The sequence below is a fragment of the Delphinapterus leucas genome, chromosome 6 (assembly GCF_059928025.1).
Source record: "Delphinapterus leucas isolate spDelLeu-1000000601 "Yukka" chromosome 6, BTC_Dleu_Yukka2, whole genome shotgun sequence".
Classification (NCBI taxonomy): domain Eukaryota; kingdom Metazoa; phylum Chordata; class Mammalia; order Artiodactyla; family Monodontidae; genus Delphinapterus; species Delphinapterus leucas.
In genome coordinates, this window is record NC_143134.1 from 49311760 (window position 1) to 49333091 (window position 21332).

General features: G+C 40.2%; 1 pseudogene; it reads right to left on the reverse strand.

Annotated features, from left to right (window-relative positions):
* Positions 1-386: 386 nt before the first annotated feature.
* Positions 387-21332, reverse strand: part of LOC111163165 (protein disulfide-isomerase A3 pseudogene) — a 52968-nt pseudogene continuing 32022 nt past the window's right edge.

Consider the following 21332-nt stretch of genomic DNA (forward strand, 5'->3'; position numbering starts at 1 on the left):
TTTAGAGAAAGTTTAACAGGATTCAGATTCTATCCATTCTGTCCTCTCAGCCCTGAGAGGTAATAATCCCATATGGGTCCCAGTCCTCCCCAATGGTTTTCCCATCTCTGGTGGAAGAGTCCTTTTTTTTTAATTTATTTATTTATTTAGTTAGTTTTGGCTGCATCGGGTCTTAGTGGCAGCACGCGGTATCTTCTGTTGTGGCGCGTGGGCCCTTCATCGTAGTGTGAGGGCTTCTCTCTAGTTGTGGCTACACGGGTTTTCACTTCTCTAGTTGTGGTGTGTGGGCTCTAGGGCACGTGGGCTCTGTAGTTGGGGCCCGTGGGTTCCAGAGTGTGTGGCCTCTTTCCGTTTGCCGCACACGGGCTCTAGTTGAGGCACGCGAGCTCAGTAGTTGTGGCACGTGGACTTGGTTGCTCCGCAGCGTGTGGGACCTTAGTTCCCCGACCAGGGATCGAACCCACGTCCCCTGCATTGGGAGGCGGATTCTTTACCACTGGACCACCAGGGAAGTCCCTGCAAGAGTCCTTTTACAAAGTGGTATATTTGGCTGCTGCTTTAGGGATCCTCCTGTGCTACCTTCTTCTTCTTGGGTTTTTCTTGAATTATGGGGGCGGGGGGGGAGGTGTTGTGGCCTCTCACTTTAGATAGCTAATAAAATAATTTAATTCATGGCCACCTTCGTATTTCTTTGGATTTAGCTTCTTGTTGGCTGGAGAGAAGCAGATGGTAGGAAAACCTCTAACTTCATATGGAGAAGGCACATCATTGGCTGTGGCATCCATCTTGGCTATGATAATATCTGGGTCTTTTCTGAACTTCTCTCCCAGTTCTTTATACTTAGGCTCCAGATTCTTACAGTGACCTCACCAAGGAGCATAAAATTCAATCAGCACATCTTTATTTTCATCATTCACTAGTTCATCAAAATTCTTTGCTACCACTACCTTTACGGGCCCATCAGTGCTCTCTGGGATGGGCTCAGACTTCAGGTATCTCTTCAGGTTACCATCAGAGTAATCCTGCAGGAATATCTCAAGAGCCTTGCCATCACGCGACAATTCCTCCTGCATGACAAACTTCTCTGCTTTTGCAGTTCTGATAGCAACAACAGCAATCTCTCCAGTGGCGCTTTCCAAGCCAAAATCAGAAAGTCCATGGCTAAAGGTTTTGCAGCTAGCTACAGCAAAGTTGAGTTTCTTCCCAGCATCCAGGAATTTCTTTGCCACCATCATCACTCTGTTTCTCCAGTAGTTGGAACGTTTAGCATGTCCTTACCCTGTATCAGTCCTTACCCTGTATCAAATCTTTATTGTCTTCTGTCATGTGAGGGCAGATACCAAAAATGTTTTCCTGAATAAACTTTTTTAATCTTTCCACTGGTCATTTTCTGTTCTGTGTATGCCACAGTCTTGTCCTCAAACTTGCTCATCAGATGTGAAGGACAAAACAAGGTGATACCCTCTCCATCATCATCATGCTTGTTCACCAGAGACTCAACATTGGCGTGTGCGAATTGGTAGTTATCTTTCAAGTTGCTGGCTGCTTTTTGAAACTCAAGAGTGAGCTTCACTGAATAAATCTTTGAAAGAACCCACTACAGAAGCATCTTTATCAGTAAGGAATTTTCAGATTCTTCCTCAGTCCTGAGAGGAACTGAAGCTGGTCCAGCCTGCTTCTTCAGGTGGCTGACAATTCTATCAGCAGTCCTAGGCCCATCATAGCACCTAAAACAGAATGTAAAACTTTTCAAGAATAGTGCTTAAGTAATTAATGATTTAAAATTAAAATAATTCTCCTCTACTGTTAGTCCTTTCTTCATTTTACAGACCGCCGCATTTACTTTGTTACGCTCAGGATAAAATACATCCTGTGGGCATGTAAAATGCAAAAAGAAAAATGCATGCATGAGCTATTTTCATTAATCATGGTGTTTTAAACGTGTCTATATAGTCTTCATAATTATTTTAATTACTATATAATATTTTCCTGAATTGATTTTATTATCTATTCCTGTAATCTTGGACATTTCTGCTTTTTTTTCAGTCTTTTGGAATCATAGATAGCTATTCTGCGCATAGGTTTTTGTTTCTGTTGAATTATGCCACGAGGAGAAATTCTGGAGTCTAAAATTTGGATCAGAGAATATCCATCTTTATTATTCTTAATATATTGCCTTCCAGAAAGAATGCATCAATTGAAATGATCATTATAAATAAGTGAAAACAACAGCTTCCTTAAACTTTAACCGGCAATGGCTACCATTTTTTCAATTTATTAGCTACTTAAATAGGTGATTAAAGGTATCTCCAGGCTCCATCAAGGATGGTCTTTTCCCCTGTTTTTCTTTATTACTGATATTTCTCTATGTAATGTTTGTGTTAATGTCATGGCTTATTCGATTTTCAGGTTTTGAGGTTTTCCTTCTGAATTTGAATGAACTCTTCATATATTACAAATGTTAATTTACCTGACATTTTCAGTACAGATATTTTTCTGAATCAGTTGTTTTTATAGGACAAAATTTAATTTACAACATTTTCACTTACAGAGGCTTTCAGTTTCTGTATATTCAGTAGTGGCAACACATCCATCCCTCTGCGTTTCCTCAGTGGATTCTTGTATTGTGTAAGGTGTAGCTCTAACACTTTGGTTTTCTAAATTGTCCTATTTTATCTTAATGCAACTTATTAAATAAGCCTTCTTTGTCCCTCTATTTGGGAAAACTGACTTAGCTTTCCACATATGTTTTGGGTTTATTTCTAATGTTTCCACCTTTTCCTGTTGGTGTGCCTTTCTGTGTTTATGTCAATACCACAGTTTTAAGTTCTAATACTTTTGTATAAGTTTAATGTCTGATATGGCTAGATTTCTTTCTTTTTTCTCATGCTTGGATTGTCAGAGTTTTGCCTTTTCTCATATTTTTCATACAAATTTTGTTCCAATTTAAAAAATCATATTGCCATTTTTAAAATTTATTTTATTTATTTTTGGCTGCATTGGGTCTTCGTTGCAGTGAGCGAGGGCTACTCTTCGTTGTGGTGCATGAGCTTCTCATTGCAGTGGCTTCTCTTGTTGCGGAGCACAGGCTCTAGGTGCACGGGCTTCAGTAGTTGTGGAACGTGGGCTCAGTAGTTGTGGCTCTCAGGCTCTAGGGCACAGGCACAGTAGTTGTGCCGCACAGGCTTAGTTGCTCCGCGGCATGTGGGATCTTCCCAGACCAGGGCTTGAATCCATGTCCCCTGAATTGTCAGGGGGATTTTTAACCACTGCGCCACCAGGGAAGCCCCATGTAGCCATTTTGTTTGAAATTGTGCTAAGTCTGTAAATATCCTTGGAGTGAACATACAGATTTATGATTTCCGGTCTCACTGAGGCAAAAACAATACCTGTATATTTATTTTAATTTTTTGAAAACTTCTAATAAGGGTTTGTAGGTTTCTGTAAAAGACTTCTGCTCTTACTTTGTACAGCATAAACCTTAGTGTTTTAGATTGCTTTTAATAAAATAATAATGGCTAACTATTACTAAGCACGTAATATGCACCAGACACTATGCTAAGCACTTTGTATATATCATCTCATGAAATACCTCTGTAAGGTAGCTACTGTTATCACCATAATGCCTGTGAGGAAGCCGAGGTTTATGCTGGTCATGTAATTTGTCCATGGTCACATGGCTGTTAAACGGTAGAGCTATGATTTGCACCCAGGACTGTCTGACTTCAAAGGCCTTGTTCTTAACCAGCATCCTATACTTGGTAAACGGGAATTATGAGCTAATAAGATAATGAAATTTAGTGAGAATAAAAGCAGAATTCTTCTTTCAAGTGGATAAGAAGAGAAAGGTCAGTATCTGTTCAGAATGTGAAAGTTCAGACCTTCTATGGAGTATCAACTACTAAAGTGGCATGATTGCTCTAAACAAAGTAATAAAACCCAGTCCTTTGTTAATGGATATATGACGTCAGCTTATGGAAGGGGATAGTACCAGTGGATCAGTATCTAGAATGCTGTGTTCTCAGCCCCCTGTTTTGAGAGTGGTCTTTATAACTGGGAGTTTCAGCAGGGGATGATAACGTGGTAGATAAAGAGGAATTATGTAGAATAAATGGTTGAAGAATGGGAATTTTCAGCTTGGTTAAGAGAAGACGTCTGAAGAGTTGTTTAGAGCAGAAAGGAATAGACATGTGGTGAACAAAGGTTTCAAGGAAACATATTTTGACTCCAGTAAATCCTTATAGAATTAGCCTGTCCAACAGGGAAACTGGCTTCCTTGCAATTTAGTGAGTGCCTCATTCATTGAATTATTTGAGCAGAGACCAAAGGTTACAGAAAAGTGATTCCTAAATTGCAAAAGAAGTTGATGTAGATTAATGGGGTTTTTTTGTTTGTTTCTTTTTTGTGGTACGCGGGCCTCTCACTGTTGTGGCCTCTCCCGTTGCGGAGCACAGGCTCCGGACGCGCAGGCTCAGCAGCCATGGCTCATGGGCCCAGCCACTCCTTGGCATGTGGGATCTTCCCGGACCGAGGCACGAACCCGCGTCCCCTGCATCGGCAGGCGGACTCTCAACCACTGTGCCACCAGGGAAGCCCTAGATTAATGGTTTTTAAAGTGCAAGTCCAAAGACTGTAGAATCAGCCAGAAACCACAGTTGTTAGAAATGCAAATTAGAGGACCCCACCCAAGACTAATGAATCAGAAACTAAGATGAGGCAGCACTCTGTGTTTTAACGAGCCATCCGGGTGGTCCCTGATGCATGCTAAAATTTGAAAACTACTAACCTAGATAAAGTCTAATGTTTCTTAAAACTCTGAAGTTTAACTCTTCTTACTGTTTGTCATGCAGTACACTTTTATATCAGTCAGTGTGATACTAATCGTGTACTACACCTAAGGGAAGTTCATTGTTGAAATAACAAAGGGACCTCATTATAAAGTGGTCCCAGTAAATGGTTGGAGCTCTCTAATACGTGCACAGCAAGCTGTATCCACTAGTAAAGGCATGGCATACCCTCATTATATGTGTATTTTTTTTTCCAAGGATAGATATGTAAATGCAAATTATCATACTAGTTTCATGCTTTTGTTTTCATCATCAAAGTGAATTGAAGTCCTCTGGAGGTGGTTTGGAGTAGATGGGAAAAACTAAATTTCTTATAGCTGGGAAACAGTAGATGTTGAATTCCCTTTGCCACTTAGCTATCTGTTTCTTCCACCATGTTGTGAATTCCTTTGGCATTGGGAGCATATCTCATCCATCTTTGTATTTTCCATGGTGATTAGTGCAATGCCTGTGAAACGTTAGTGCTCAGTCATTGCTTATTAAATATAATGTATTTAAGGTAATAAGTTCTCCAAGTTTCAAAATATGTTTTTCACACAAAATCAAAGTATTGTGATTAAATAAAACAGAGAAGACTAGAACCCAAGGCTGCCCAAACCAAACACAACCACTATTTACATTTTGTAATTTGGACAAATTTACCTTTATACAGATTACATTTGTAATGACTCTCGATCTTTTCTCCCGTTTTCTAAAGCTTCGTTTTACATGGTTATAATCATACTTGGCGTTCTGCTTTTTTCCCTTTTCATTGTAGATTAGGGCATCAGATTATACAATACACTCACATGTGCAGAGAGAATACAGAGTTTTAAATTTCTGGAGCTAACGATCTTTCTCATCAACCTAGTAGGTAATTGGAAAAATTGGCAATTCATGATAGCTTAGTCTTTTCCAGCTAAACAGTCTGTATCTGTGAAATAGTAAGTTCAATTGAGTTTATTGCAGAAAAATGCTCAGTGTTTCAGATTTCTGTCCCTCGTCTTCTTTACAAGATGGCATCTGGGTGGGGATTTTTGGGGGTTGGGTGGAGTGGGTAGGTGAATGGCTTATGTGAGACCATGGTGATGAGGGAAGAGGTCTCAGGTGTTTCCATCTAGTCCAGTGCCCGGCTTCTGCTGGTTCACTGGCCTTCTCAGAAACCCCACATTCACTCTCCTGAGCCAATTGAGACATTGGGGCCCCCAGAAGGGATGCACATGCAGTATTCGGAGGGAGTCAGAACTGTTTTAAGGTCATCTGTCTAGCCATATTCATCAGTCAGTTTTACACCATCTCTCCTGCATTACCTGGGGTGCAGTCCTTAGTCGAGGTGAGATTCTTTCAAATGGAGAAAAGGCAACAGATACTTTCAACTTTCTTTATCAACTTATGCAAGAGTCTCCCCACCCTTAAAATACCTGCCTCAGAGAAGTCAAGACGCACGAGCTTCCCACCTTCTTCCCAAATTCTTCTCCCTTCTTGTTTGGACTCTCCCCTGTGTCAGCACAGATAGAACAGTTCTTTCCTCTTCCTGTCTAGTTATGACTACCATACCATACTATTTTGTGTTTTTTGTACACTTAAAAAAATGAAACCAAACCAAACAGAGAACACTTTGGTAAGGCCAAACTCTTGATATGAAGGAAAGGGAACTTTAAAATTCAGAAACCCTTGCTGTCGCTCCACAAACCTGGCTTTCAGATTGTCATTGCTCTTAGGAAAGTCTGTTGTGAGACTTAAGGCTGACCCATGATGCCATGATGTATGAGGCAGTCCCCATTCTCTGCTTCCCTGAAGCACCAACCTCATTGCTTACCTGCAGCCTAACATGCTTTTAGGGGGAAATAAAATATGTCCATTAAAAATTTATAAGTATTATATATACTAAAATGATATCAAAACACCCAGGTATGTTCTGGTGTTATGTAATGAGCACTGTGATTGGAGATGTATGTACTTTATTTAATCCTTGGGTTTAATTTATTTAATCCTTTATTCTCATTTTACAAATAGATACATTGAGGCTCAAAAATAAACCTTGCCCTAGGTTTCACAGAGAGGGCATTCTTTCAACCACATCGTGCACAATAGTTAACAAATAGTTAACCAAACACCACTGTTTATTTAACCATTCCTCCATATTTAGACATTTAAGTTGCCACAGGTTGTTTTAAAGGCAGATTTCCACCTCCTAGTACAAGGACCCAGAGTTTAGAATTCAAAGGCTACTTCAAACCAGATGGGGAAAACTTATAGATTAAAAGAAAACTAAAATATGTATCAACAATTGCAATGTAATAACCTTAGGTGAATCCTGATACAAACACAATGTAATGACAACAAATAGAATCAATTGTAGAGGCTTAGGTGGAGGTCGGGAGGATGGAGGGAATGAAATTGGCCATCATTTGATCATTGTTGAATCTAGGTGATGGGTACTTGGGGGTTCGTTTTCCCATTCTTTTGTATATGTTTGAAACTTTTCATAAAGAAATGTTTTCTAAAATGGAATAGGATTCCCTACGCTTTCTGAGTTTTGAGCAAGGAAGAGTTCTTTTTCTAATAATATTAAGCAAATATGCATTTGTATGATTTTGGTTCCAGTCTCCAATCCCCCAGCCCCCTACCCTCAACCACATTCCTCTTACATACTATATAGCACTTGACAAATTTCTCTTGGGTGAGCCATGTCAGATGAAAATTCTTCTTCATTGTGGGGTAAAAAGAGGTCATCAGTAATCTTGAGTGATGTGTGCGTGTGTGTGTGTGTGTGTGTGTGTGTGTGTTGAGGGCACACAGTCAATGCAGCTGGTGAGCACGGCAGTTCTCTGAAACAGTCCCTGCCAGAGCCTCGTTATCCCACTCCATGCTGCAGTTTTATCATGTGTCTGAGAAAGTGTTTCCTCTGCCAGGCAGGAAGGAAATTTGAAAATAAGTGCCAACTTCAAATGCCCGGAGGGCATACACTGACATCTCCTTTTCTGGTTGGTGAAGCCAGGATGTGCTGCAGAGTGTCTCATTAACACCAGGGGCTTGGCCAGGCAGGGTGCCCCAGTTTGAGCATGCATGCTATCCGGGCACAGTTTTTATTCGACCTATGAAATGTGCTAACGTCACGTTGCATTAGACCCCCGAAGTGAACTTGCTTTCTTTAGAAATGTTTACACTGTTTCCTCCCCTCACCTCTCCCTGTGCTACTGAACCAGGTATCTGGCAATTCCAGCCCCACTGACATGAGAGGAGGTAACATTTCATTCATCTCTCTTCCCCTCTCAATATTATTCAGAATTGTCATTCACATAATCATTAATATTTGTTAAATGGAAGAAGGGGGAAAGGGCGCAAAGGTAACATACATGGGAGAGAAAGTGAGGGCAGTAAAGAATGTAAGATATTGTTCATTGCAGAATATGAATGAACAAGTACATTATCACCTTGAGATTCTGGTGGGATTCTGAAATGGAGACAAAATACTAAAAAATAGATTAAAGATGTGAATTTTTCTATAAAGAACACAATGAAATTTAATGTGTAGGGGGAAGAAAATCCCTTGAATTTTATAGCTTCTTTTCATACCCAGTACAAACTAATTCCAGGATTCAAGGGTGAAAGATGGTGGCCTTTGGTTATGTCACCTTCTTTAACATGTCTACAAAATTCAAAGAAACCAGAAAAATGTCATTAAAAAGATACCCATTACAGTCAAAGACAAATCTCATCATCAAACTCCCAGTGTGTACCAGGGACTTTTTCATATCTTTTTCTCCCAAAACTGTATCATTGGCCTTGACAGTTTTATGCAAGTTGACAATTCAGTGAGGAGCACATTGATTTCTGTAGAGGAGAGCCCAAGGGGCAAGTTATAGGTGATGAATGTGGTGGAGATTAAAAGGCAGTAATGAAGTGAATTTTCTGATCTCATTCTTTGAAGAACAGCCATTATCAGGAAATGCTTCAGAGTTTTGAACTGAAAGCAAATGGAAGAAAAGGAAATATGAAATGCTCAGTTTCTGTCTTATCTGTATACACCATTTTTACCAGTCTTAGGCAGGCTCTAACATTTGTACCAGCACTAAGCTGGGTAATTCACACATTTAATTAAACCTTTAGAAACATGTACGTAGGTACATTTTATTCTCCCCACTTTGCAGTGAGGAAACAATTTAGAGAAACTTGGTAAATTAGCTACAATCATAACTAAGAAGTCACAAGGCTAAGCTGCTAACGCAGCTCTGTCTGAATGTAATACCTGTTTCCTTTCTACTGTACTCCACTGACTCTGTTACTGTAAAGGAGATAGTACTAAAGTAGTTTGTGGTTTTAGAAGAATGTTCCAAAATGTCAGTTCTTTTTACTTATGGTTGACGCCTATGTCTTACACGCCTTACTCCAGGCATTAGGGAGTTGTAAAAGTTTCCATATTGCAATAATTATAACTGCAGACTTGTATGTTGTAGGGTGAGGTGTCATGGAACGGAAAAAGTTCGTAAATTATAGTCTGTCACTAACTATTTGTGTGGCCTTGAACAAATGTCTAAATTCTCTGAGCCCAAATCATTGCTGCCAAATATAATTTATTAGGTTAAGTCTAAATTATCTTTGTCTTCTGTGATTCTCTTTTCCTGGTTGATGCAGTGTAAGTTCCAGTAAATCAGAATTGAGATTTTTACCGTCACTGTTTGCAGATGACATGATACTGTACATAGAAAATCCAAAAGAAGCCACCAGAAAACTACTAAAGCTAATCAATGGATTTGGTAAAGTCACAGGATATAAAATTAATGCATAGAAATCTCTTGCATTCCTATACACTAACAATGGAAGATCAGAAAGAGAAATTAGGGAAACAATCCCATTCACCATTGCAACAAAAAGAATAAAATACCTAGGAATAAACCTACCTAAGGAGGTAAAAGACCTATACTCAGAAAACTGTAAGACACTGATGAAAGAAATCAAAGAATACACAAACAAATGGAGAGATATACCATGTTCTTGAATTGGAAGAATCAGTATTGTCAAAATGACTATACTACCCAAAGCAATCTATAGATTCAGTGCAATCCCTATCAAATTACCAATGGCATTTTTCACAGAACTAGAACAAAAAAAATCTTAAAATTTGTATGGAGACACAAAAGACCCCGAATAGCCAAAGCAATCTTGAGAGAAAAAAAAAGCTGGAGGAATCAGACTCCCTGACTTCAGACTGTACTACAAAGTTACAATAATCAAGACAGTACGGTACTGGCAGAAAAACAGAAATATAGATCAATGGAACAGGATAGAAAGCCCAGAGATAAACCCACACACCTATGGTCAACTAATCTATGACAAAGGAGGCAAGGATATACAATGGAGAAAAGACAGTCTCTTCAATAAGTGGTGCTGGGAAAACTGGACAGCTACATGTAAAAGAATGAAAGTAGAACACTCCATGACTCCATACACAAAAATATACTCAAAATGGGTTAAAGGGCTTCCCTGGTGGCACAGTGGTTAAGAATCCCCCTGCCAACGCAGGGGACCCAAGTTCAAGCCCTGGTCCAGGAAGATCCCACATGCTGCAGAGCAACAAATGCCACAGCTACTGAGCCTGCAGTCTAGAGCCTGCCAGCCACAACTACTGAAGCCCACATGCCTAGAGCCCATGCTGTGCAACAAGAGAAGCCACCACAAAGAGAAGCCCACGCACTGCAACGAAGACTAGCCCCCGCTCGCTGCAACTAGAGAAAGCCCACACACAGCAACAAAGACCCAATGCAGCCAAAAATAAATAAATAAATACAATTAATTTAAAAAATGGATTAAAGACCTAAATGTAAGACCGGACACTGTAAAACTCTTAGAGGAAAACATAGGAAAAACACTCTTTGACACAAATCACAGCAAGATCTTTTTTGACCCACCTACTGGAGTAATGGAAAGAAAAACAAAAGTAAACAAATGGGACCTAATTAAACTTAAAAGATTTTGCACAGCAAAGGAAACCATAAACAAGAAAAGACAACCCTCAGAATGGGAGAAAATATTTGCAAATGAAGTAACGGACAAAGGATTAATCTCCAAAATATACAAACAGCTCATGCAGCTCAATATCAAAAAAACAAAGAGCCCAATCAAAAAATGGACAGAAGACCTAAATACACATTTCTCCAAAGAAGACATACAGATGGCCAAGAGGCACACGAAAAGATGCTCAGCATCACTAATTACTAGAGAAATGCAAATCAAAACTGTAACGAGGTATCACCTCACACTGGTTAGAATGGGCATCATCAGAAAATCTACAAACAGTAAATGCTGGAGAGGGTGTGGAGAAAAGGGAACCCTCTTGCACTGTTGGTAGGAATGTAAGTTGATACAGCCACTATGGAGAACAGTATGGAGGTTCCTTGAAAAACTAAAAATAGAATTATTATATGGCCCAGCAGTCCCACCGCTGGGCATATACCCAGAGAAAAGCATAATTCAATAAGGCACATGCACCCCAATGTTCCTTGCAGCACCATTTACGATAGCTAGGTCATGGAAGCAACCTAAATGTCCATCGACAGATGAATTGATAAAGAAGATGTGGTAAATATATACAATGGAATATTACTCAACCATGAAAAGGGACGAAATTGGGTCATTTGTAGAGATGTGGATGGACCCAGAGACTGTCATACAGAGTGAAGTAAGGCAGAAGGAGAAAAACAAATATCGTATATTAACACATATATGTGGAACCTAGAAAAATGGTACAGATGAACCGGTTTGTAAGGCAGAAATAGAGACACAGATTTAGAGAACAAGTGTATGGACACCAAGGGGGGAAGGGTGGGTGGGATGAATTGGGATATCAGGATTAACATATATACACTAATGTGTAAAATGGGTAACTAATGAGAACCTGCTGTATAGCACAGGGAGCTCCACTTCACTGTACGGTAGAAACTAACACAACATTGTAAAACAGCTATACCCCAATTTAAAAAAAAGAAGATGGGAGAGAGAAACGACTGAGATGAATGTCTTTACTAAAATACCAATAAGTTTGTCAAACTTTAAAAAAAAATTGAGATTTTTAAAAATATGAATGCTCATTTGGGTTGGATTTTAAAAATCTTCTTAAAGTGACCTTCCATTTTAGCCAATTTCTCTTTCTCTCAGTCTCACACACACACATGCACGCACTGCATACATGTACACACACACACCCAGCACACTCTGTACAATTAGCATTATTATTTATACTCAAAGAAGGGCAGTTCAGAGTTGGTTTCAGACACAAAGCACACAGATAAGGAGGAATTCCAGGCAGTTTAGTTATTCGGCACAACTTGAACATTAAGACAACAGCCCATCTGTCCATCCCACTGTCCTCTACCACCCCTTGTGAACTCATGGAAGGTTGTTGATCTGGACCCAAGTCTAGAAATCTGGCTGCTTTGCTATGAGTCTATATTGGCCTCACCTACCTCCAAGCTCTCAGAAACCAGACTGGGACATGCAGTATGAAGAAATAGATGTTAGATTCAGACATAGCAGGTCTTGGATATTCTTTTGTGAGGATATTTTTTCAGCTGTCCACAGTGGTAACTTTTTGGTATTTCACTGTATATAGACTTTGGGTTCTAGGGAGGAAATGTTAACCAGCAATGCTGTGGCATGATTCCACCTAGTGAGGGAATGAGACTCTTAGCTTGACGAAGTCTTCCTGCCACAGATACTATCAGTATGTGACTGTCTTTCTTGTCAAATTGATAACTTCTCAAGAGCCCACTATGTACTGTAGACATCCCTTTATTGCTATAGCACCCAACTCAGCGCCTGATACATAGTGGCAGTACATCAAGTAAACAGCAGCATGTATTTTGTGGCGGGGTTAAAAAAAAAAAAAAAAAACACATGAATTTTGGAGCCGGGCATCCCTGTGTTCAAAGTTCTGGCTCTGCTAATTAACCTGTGTGTTTCAGGAAATGTTGGTTCGATTCTCTGAGCCTCAGTTTTCTTATCAGTACAATGGGATGAATGAAACTTCTTGGGATGTTGTTTAAGGTTTAGAGACAGTATAGGCAAAGCACCTATTGAATTGTGGGCACTCACTGGGCAGTAGCCAACAGCAGCAATATTGGAGGTAGGCAGGACTAAATAAATGTTAGAACAATAGAATTATTATCAAGAGCTGGGTTATAAACCACTGTGTCATAGCAGAGAAAGAAACTGCCATGAACCTATCAGGAGGAAAGAATTTTTTTCATTTAAAATACAAAGAAAAGTGTTTTAACAATTAAGAGTAGTCTGTCTTATGAGGTGATAAGATGCCTGCCCAAAATAAAGGAAAGAAAAAGAAGACTTCAAGCAGTCTTTAAACCAGTAAAAGGTGGAAAGGAAGTTACACTGGGCTGTTACTGGGAGACTTCCAATTCAGCAGTTTCTCCATTTCTGATATCCGGGTTCATTTTCAGTTGTGAAGGCTTCCCAGTCAAACATGAAGCCATAATGTTCAAGGCGGATTATTAGTAGTTTGCCTTTGCTGCACTAGCATAAATTCTTTGGAGGGGAATTGAAAAGACCACAGCTAACTCTTAATGAAGCAGTCTGTTTTGCTAACATCAACCAAAAACTAACAGGAAAGAAGGCACAATGTAGTTTGTAAGGAAGGGAGTGATAATCATTCAACATTTGATTTACACTGTAAATGCAAGGAATGGAGGAAAGTGGTTTTGAAAAATCTCCCAGGACCAAAATAAAATCGCTCACCTTATCTCATGCTGACGAGCACATGGGCTCCGGCTTGGCGTATGTTTTCTTAAACTTCCCATTTTCAGGGAGTGTGGCAGATGTGTAAAGAGGAACACATCTGCGACCCCGTGGAGCTGATGTTTTAGCAGAAGGCACAAGGTCGTGGGTCAGAGGGGGCATTTCCTGGGAGAAAAGACAGCAGAAATACACTTCCTCATGGGCCCCAACACCAGATGAGCAGAGCACTGGCGTTTGTGTCTATGAGGGACCAAAATTTTCATTAGGAGACTATTGAAAGACTAAACTGTTCTGTCTGATCAAATGACATCAGGATTTGAGATTTGCTGTGACTGAGTTAGCCCTCACTCCCTCAAAGGGTAAACGCCATGGGCTTCCCTGGTGGCGCAGTGGTTGAGAGTCCGCCTGCCGATGCAGGGGACACGGGTTCGTGCCCCAGTACGGGAAGATCCCACGTGCAGCGGAGCGGCTGGGCCCCGTGAGCCATGGCCGCTGAGCCTGCGCGTCCGGAGCCTGTGCTCCGCAACGGGAGAGGCCACAACAGTGAGAGGCCCGCGTATCGCAAAAAAAAAAAAAAAAAAAAAAGAGTAAACTCCATAGACTCACAAATATTCTTATCCCTTGCTCTTCTGCGGTGAAGAGCTCGTCCACACAGATGTGAGGCTGTTTACACACAGGGTCCTAAAGACTTAAATGTACTCAATGGATTCGTAAGGGATCCCACTTTTATTATGTCCTACTCATACTTTTACACACACACACACACACACACACACACACACACACACACACACACACCCCTCCTATGCTTCAAGCTAGCCTAGAAGGCATTTCCTCTGGTAAACTTTACTTCCCCTGCCCCTCCCCTCCTTTAATTGTGCCTCTATTATTAGTTAGAATGTGTATGCAGTAATGTGTTTTTTCTTGCATTTTGCCTAAATGAAAATCTGAGAGTCTCTTTACATTTAAATTTTTTATGTAGAGCTTCAAAAACTTTTAAAATTACGTAGTCAAATTTATTGATTTGTTGTTGTTGTTCGCCTCATTTCTGGAAATTAAGGGCACAGCCTCATCCCTTTGAGAAATATTTATATAGACAGTTATACTTGATGAGTGTCCAGTCGGCACAGCCCCACTGGCAGGCAGCTCGCACTCGGTTTCTAATTGTGCGAAGGGGCGGAACACTTGTTAATATATAGAAGTCCTCTTCCCTTTGCCTGCTAAAAGGATTCTGGCTGTGCCCTAAACTCTTTCTCCTGCCTTGCCTTCTTTCAATGCCAATCTCCTTTTTTGGGATGTCATGGCACAGAATCATGAAGAATAGTGGTACAGGAAAAGGAAATTCAGAAAGTTCATTCAGAAGAGATTTAAAGGAAAATGCTGGGAAGCAAGCAACCATGGTGTCTCAGAGAAGCGAATACAGAAAACAAATGGGAACTTTAATATATTGCTGTGGTTTGTGAATATCCTTCACAGTGTTTGAAAAATACAAGTTAAAAAAAATCTTGTGTTTTTTGAAAATAGATTTTGTTTGTTGGAGTGTTTTTCTGTGACCTCAACAGGGTTCTGTACTACTATGTGTATTATGATTTTATAAGCAGTGCTTTTAAAACTTATGAATGTGAGCATGTGCACATCTCTATAATTTTGTTCCCAATACCTCATATTCTTGGTTTTGTTCCCAATACCTCATATCCTTGGTTTCCCACATCCCTCTCTTTTTCTCATTAGAGGCCCTTTCTGGTCTCATAGTGGTTTCCTTTTCCCCTATCACTTAATGAACAGTTACTTAAATGAACCGTGATGAATGTCTGTCCTGGCATGGTCTCAAGTTAAATTCATTATAAATGGTGGGTTGCTTAGGCTAAAATGCCTCTTATCATCTCAGAAAATGAAATTGCAGGCTCATTTTCCAGAAGTAGCTAAGGAAAGCTTGCACTCATCAATCCTCTCACAGTTAGGGTGGAGCTGCCTGGTGGTTAAGAGCTCAGCTCTGAAGCTCCTCCCCCATGGTTCAGCACTAGTCCAGCTACTACTGTCTGTTTTTAATCTTGGGAAAGTTACTTGACCTTGCCATGCCTCAGTTTCCTCACTTAAAAAGAGAATATTTGTAATTCTAACCTCATGAGGTTGTGGTAACACTGTAAATGAGTTCATGTAAAGAACTCAGAGTAGCTGGCACTTAACAAAATAACTGCCCCCCCATACACAAAAGAAAGTAGAAGTTGTCCTGGTTACCAAACGGGAAAGGGGGGGCGAAGGGATAAATTAGGAGGGTGGGATTAGCATACATACACTACTATATATAAAATAGATAACCAACAAGGACTTACTGTTTAGCACAGGGAACTCTACTCAATATTTTGTAATAACCTATAAGGGAAGAGAATCTGAAAAAGAATATATATGTGTCCATATATATGTGTGTGTGTGTGTGAGTGTGTGTCTGAATCACTTTGCTGTATACCTGAAGCTAACACAACATTGTAAATCAACTATTCTTCAATAAAAAGTAAAATTTTTAAAAGAAGCTGTCCTGCAAATATTGCATGAAAAGTTGGTAGACTGGAAGGTGACCCTATTCGGTGATTCGTATTTGAGTTCCTGGGTTCTGATATATCCATTCACTCATTCAGTGGTGATTCATTGAGCCCCTGCCATGACAGTTATGACATTATGCCAGCAATCATGGCACAAAGATGAATAAGACACAGTTGTTGACCCTAAAGAGTCCCCAGATTACAGAGGGAAAGAGCATATAACAAACAAAATGTAGCAAGAAAGTGCAAGAATTTTTTTTAAGCCTATAAGGTACAAAGCTCATGCAAAACAAGGACCGGGTAATATTGTCCAGGAACTCTCGGAAGACTTCCTAAATGAGATGAAAGATTAGTTGAGTTGTTGAAGGGTGAACAGGCACCCACTAGGCAAATGATTGGAAGAAATCAATTGCAGGCAAAGTAAATAGCGTACACAGTTATCATATAGCAAGCAATTTAGTCTTACTGGAATATAGAGTTTGAGGCAAGAAATGGGAAGAGATGGAGCTAGACCAGTGGGAGGGAGCCATGAAGACCTGTCAGCCCTGTTAAGATAGATCTAAGTTAGAGAAGGCTGCCGTTTATTACACATCTAGTGTGTATGTAAGTAGGGCCCCAACTCAAAGTTGCCTCCATACCCTGAGCAGACTGCAGTCATGACCAGGCAGTTATTTAGTTATATCCATACTCATCATTTTCCTGCATTAGCACCACTTGAATGGAGTGCTTGAGTTTGGAACCTTGGAAATAGGAATTCCTCTAGAATAAGCAGAGCAGCAGCATGAACGAATTACACACAGATACATCAAGATGTGTGCAGAGGCCCTGACAGAACTATTTGCAATAAGCATTACACCTTTCCCATTTAAACACCAATTCCTCATTTGTAGAGATTAATACTTTTCTAACTTCTGGATCCAAGTTTTCATTAGAACCTCTTGTCCAGACTAAGCTAGTCATCATTTTCTCTTTCTAGAAATATTCTGGTTTCTCACCCTTCTCCTGAATTTTTTTAAACTAAGTTGCTAAGGAGCCTTTCCCTTAACTTGTCTTCCATCTTACATACGTGCCTATTTGCGTTTTTCCATTCATACTATTTCAGTACAGTGCTGAAAGGGAACCACTTCCCTCCATCTAATTAAGTACGTAGGAGGCATCTTGGTTTAGGTTAGGTTGCACCAATCTTTGGGTTAACGTATTCTCACTTCACTTGTCTTTCTTCATAGCTTTCCCAAAGCAGCACTTTTTCTTTGGACACTTTTCTAATGAAAACCATTTTTTGCCAAAAGATTATTACCTTCATCGATTACAAACTCTGCCCCCAGCCGTAGGTCTACTAGAGCTAGATTGATAACTTCAATCTTTGTGGTTTTCCTGACAACCACAGTTTGGCTAACCAGGAGCCCCTATAAAGAACCAGGCTACCAAGCTAAAGCTACTTCTACCCGGGATGTCACATGTGTCCAGCCTGTTCTAATGGTTCCTCTTCTTTCCCATGACCTGGGACACTTCTGTATCCTTTTGCGTTCGTAAAAAGAAGTAACTAATTAGTTAACTGCTGGTAAGAAGATTGTCTGCCTCAGAACAGCATGTCATTTCTACATGGTCTTTGTCTGTTTTCCCTTTCAAAAACTTCCCTTTTTGCCTACAAAACAAGACAGCCTTGTTTAATATGTGATGCTTTGGCTTCTCTTATAATTGTTTCCTCCCCAGTAGAAAATCCCTTTGGGGCTCATTTAAATTCTTTAACTCTTTCCTGACATTCAGCAGGGAGGCTTCCTAAGAATCAAAGCACTTTACTAAATAAGTAAACTATATTCCTATCTTTGGCATTGTTCCAACAATAATTTTCAAAATTGAAGGACAGATACTGAATGACCACATTGGATCAGATACCTGATGAGTCAATATTAGTATTTATATGCACGTGTTATGTAGTTTTGCTGTTTCCATTCCATTTAAATAATAAGGAATTCAAAGCAAGAGGATATATAAAAGCCAATAATGATAAGCTTTTACATTCATATAGACCCTCCTAACTCTTAACAAATACATTTTCAATATACATACCCCTACTGTGGTGTCAGCTCTGTACATTGGAAAGATTGATGTCACCTCAATTTTTATGTCCTAACACAGTCTTAGAATTTTACTAATAATGTTGCCCCTGAAATACATGTAATTATTCAGGGGAAAGTCAATACGATATGTAAAGTAAATGCTTCAACTGAAGACAGACCTGTATAACATTCATTAATTATGTGAATGGGTAATGTATAATAGCATGTGTGGTTAATTATCAAATTATGTTGAATTTAACAGAAATTCTACTAGTTCATAGTTGCTAACACTGGATTCTATAATATACTGTAGCATACCAGAAACACTCTGACAGTTGTCAGAGGAAGTCCTATTAACTGTGAAAGGCCTTCATAAATGAGACACTGCCCTTGAAATTATTGAATTGTTTTGAGAAAAGCATTTATAGCCACGGTGAGAACACAGGTTCTGAATTCAAAGTAATATTTAAAATACGCCCTATAAGAAAATTTATGGCTTTATCCACTTTGCCTATACAAGTCCCTCTGAAGCATAAATCATAAAACAGAGAAAAAAACACATATCAGCTGAGTAGCAGAGTGCTGACAAGAACTAGGAAAATAAAAGCAACTTCAGACCATTTATACCCAAAGACCCCGAGGGTTGAATTTCCCGGAGGGCAGGTGCTGTAAGTTAATATATAATTGTTGCTTCTTGAGAAAATATTTGAATATCCAAACAGGCACTGGAGTTGCATGGATGTAGTTAGGTCTGTGGTTTGCAATATCTGTGGAATGGGACTCCAGGGCTCACAGCTAGCCACAGTCACCCTGCACCCTTAATCTGCAGCTCATCCACCTGAAATGGTAGTTTGGTTCTGCTTTTAAAGACTGGAGCCAAAACAAGTCAGAGGGGGGAAAAAAATGTGTTCTGAAGAAGAGAAGATAGCAATTACTAGCTTAAATATTGTTTTTGAACTCATATGAGAAAAATGTCAGGTCACTTGGCTATCCTCCCTGAGAACTTGTTCCAGGAGATAAATCCTTGGTCTCCAAGCCAAGGAGATGGGATGAATTCTCTGTTTGTTCTATGGCCAAGAGATGCTATCATTGTTTTCTAGGCTGATTCGCAAAGCCCTGTCCTTCGAGTATGACACATAAGGATACTTGAGTTCATTGTGAGTTGCTAAAATTCTAGGCTTCTGGAATACAAAGTAAGGCCAGGCTGAGCTTTGCTAACAAGGATCTCTGTAAAACCTCCAACGAACTGCCTGGAATATATACATTTCAGAAAATTGACAGAAAATGCTCCCTAGCAAGAGAGCTAAATGGAATGGGCTGCTGGGGAAACATTCTAAGCAGGAACAGGATCCCAAAGCAGAATTTCCAAAGGAAAGAAAATGAATAATCAGCCTTCTCCCTTTCACAGCTGCCCCTCTCCCTATTCAACAACCGGCAAAGGAGCTGTGTTGTTACAAAATGCACACCCGGGAGTGGAGTAGCAGCTGGTGTGCAGGCAGCTGAACGCCCCGGCAAGCCCTGACCCCAGGAAACAAACACCTCCCAGGTTTAAGGTAGAGCAACAGGGGAAATGAAGCTGATTCACTTCGGAAGAGCCTGCTAAACTATAGGGAGGGCCCAAGACCTCCAGAGCAAATGAAGCCTCGCCAAGGCATCTCGTAGAAGGAAGACCTTCAGACGTTCATAAAAACGAACTGCTCCTTTTTAGAGAAACTGATATTTAAAGTTGTGTTTACAAGAATAGAATCCATAAGTGCCCAGGGGAAAGTGATGAACGGGGTGGGGCGGGAGGTGGGGAGAGAGGGAAGGTGCTAAACAAATGTCCTTCAAGGAGGCTAAACACGTGACTTGGGCCAAATTCACACCACACTCTAACTAACTGAACTCAGCAAAGTCTTCTGCCCTCTTCCTAATAGATTTCGCAGATGATCCTGGTTATTTCTTAACGCTTCTTAATATCTCACAGGTGAAACAAGCTCATTCAGAACGGTATTAATCCTAGGTGGAATAGAAACACTTGAAAAGTTTTCATGTCATTGTTGGGGTTTTGCCAATATGAAAGGAATTCATTCTCAAAATATAAAAAACTAGGAGAAAAAAATCAGTCCATGATTGTTACTCGATCAGGTCCGGCTGCTCGCCACTCAAAAAATCAATACGAGAGAGAGAGACAAATGTTGGTAGAAGAGAAAGGTGCCTTTGATCAGAATACTGGCAATTTGGGGAGATGGTGAACTCAGTGTCCCCCAAAAACCACTTCTGAAGATTCTGCTGGGCCATGAAAGTTTTAAAGGGAAGAAGGGAAGTAATCTCAGTTAATCATTGAGATGCGGGGGTGTCAGACTTGTCACCTTCCCCCCACTGCGGGCAGCCTCATCGACTCATTGTGACCATCCTCTAGATGTTACCGTGTTCATACGGTTTGGCCACACATTTTTTTCGTGAGATTACTGAAAGGGAAGCTAGGGAAGAGATCTGGTCATCATTTCTACTTCTTTGATCTATGGGAAAAAAATGACAGGTTAGGCAAGGTATTGTATGATTAAAAGATCTGAAAGGCGTGCTTGGGCTGGAGATAAGTAGAGCATGTGGGTCCTCAGTTTAACAGTTAATTACAACATAACTTTGCTAAAGTGACAAGAAAAGGGGCTTCCTGCTGAGGGCAGTTTCCTGCAAAGAGCTGCTTACATGATGAAATTCCTTAATTGATATCTTGATGTATTTACTTTCTGGGAGCCTTTTAAAATTATAACATGGCAACTTACACCCCTACTGCTATGCTTCTGCCTACCATTAACAGAAGTATGGCAGAGCAGTGAGCCAGTGCAGATGGGCAAGAGCCTTGGATGACTCCTAATACAAGATCCTTTGCCTAAAATTGCCAGTGTCTCCAAAACTCTTCAATGAGCATTTTGTTTAAAGAATGAATAAATCGCTATTTAGTGTAACACACTGGGCTGGGCCCAGTGGACATGTACAAAGGGAGTGAAGACACATCTATCTTCACATACACCACTGAGGTTACATAAGTAACTAAAGGGATTAAGGAAGCAAATGCCGAAGGGGACAGGCTTTGTGTTATCGGTTGCAGTAGTCCTGGCTTCTGTCGATGCCATGTTTTCTAGTTTTCAAGCACATTGCTCATCTCAGTGGAG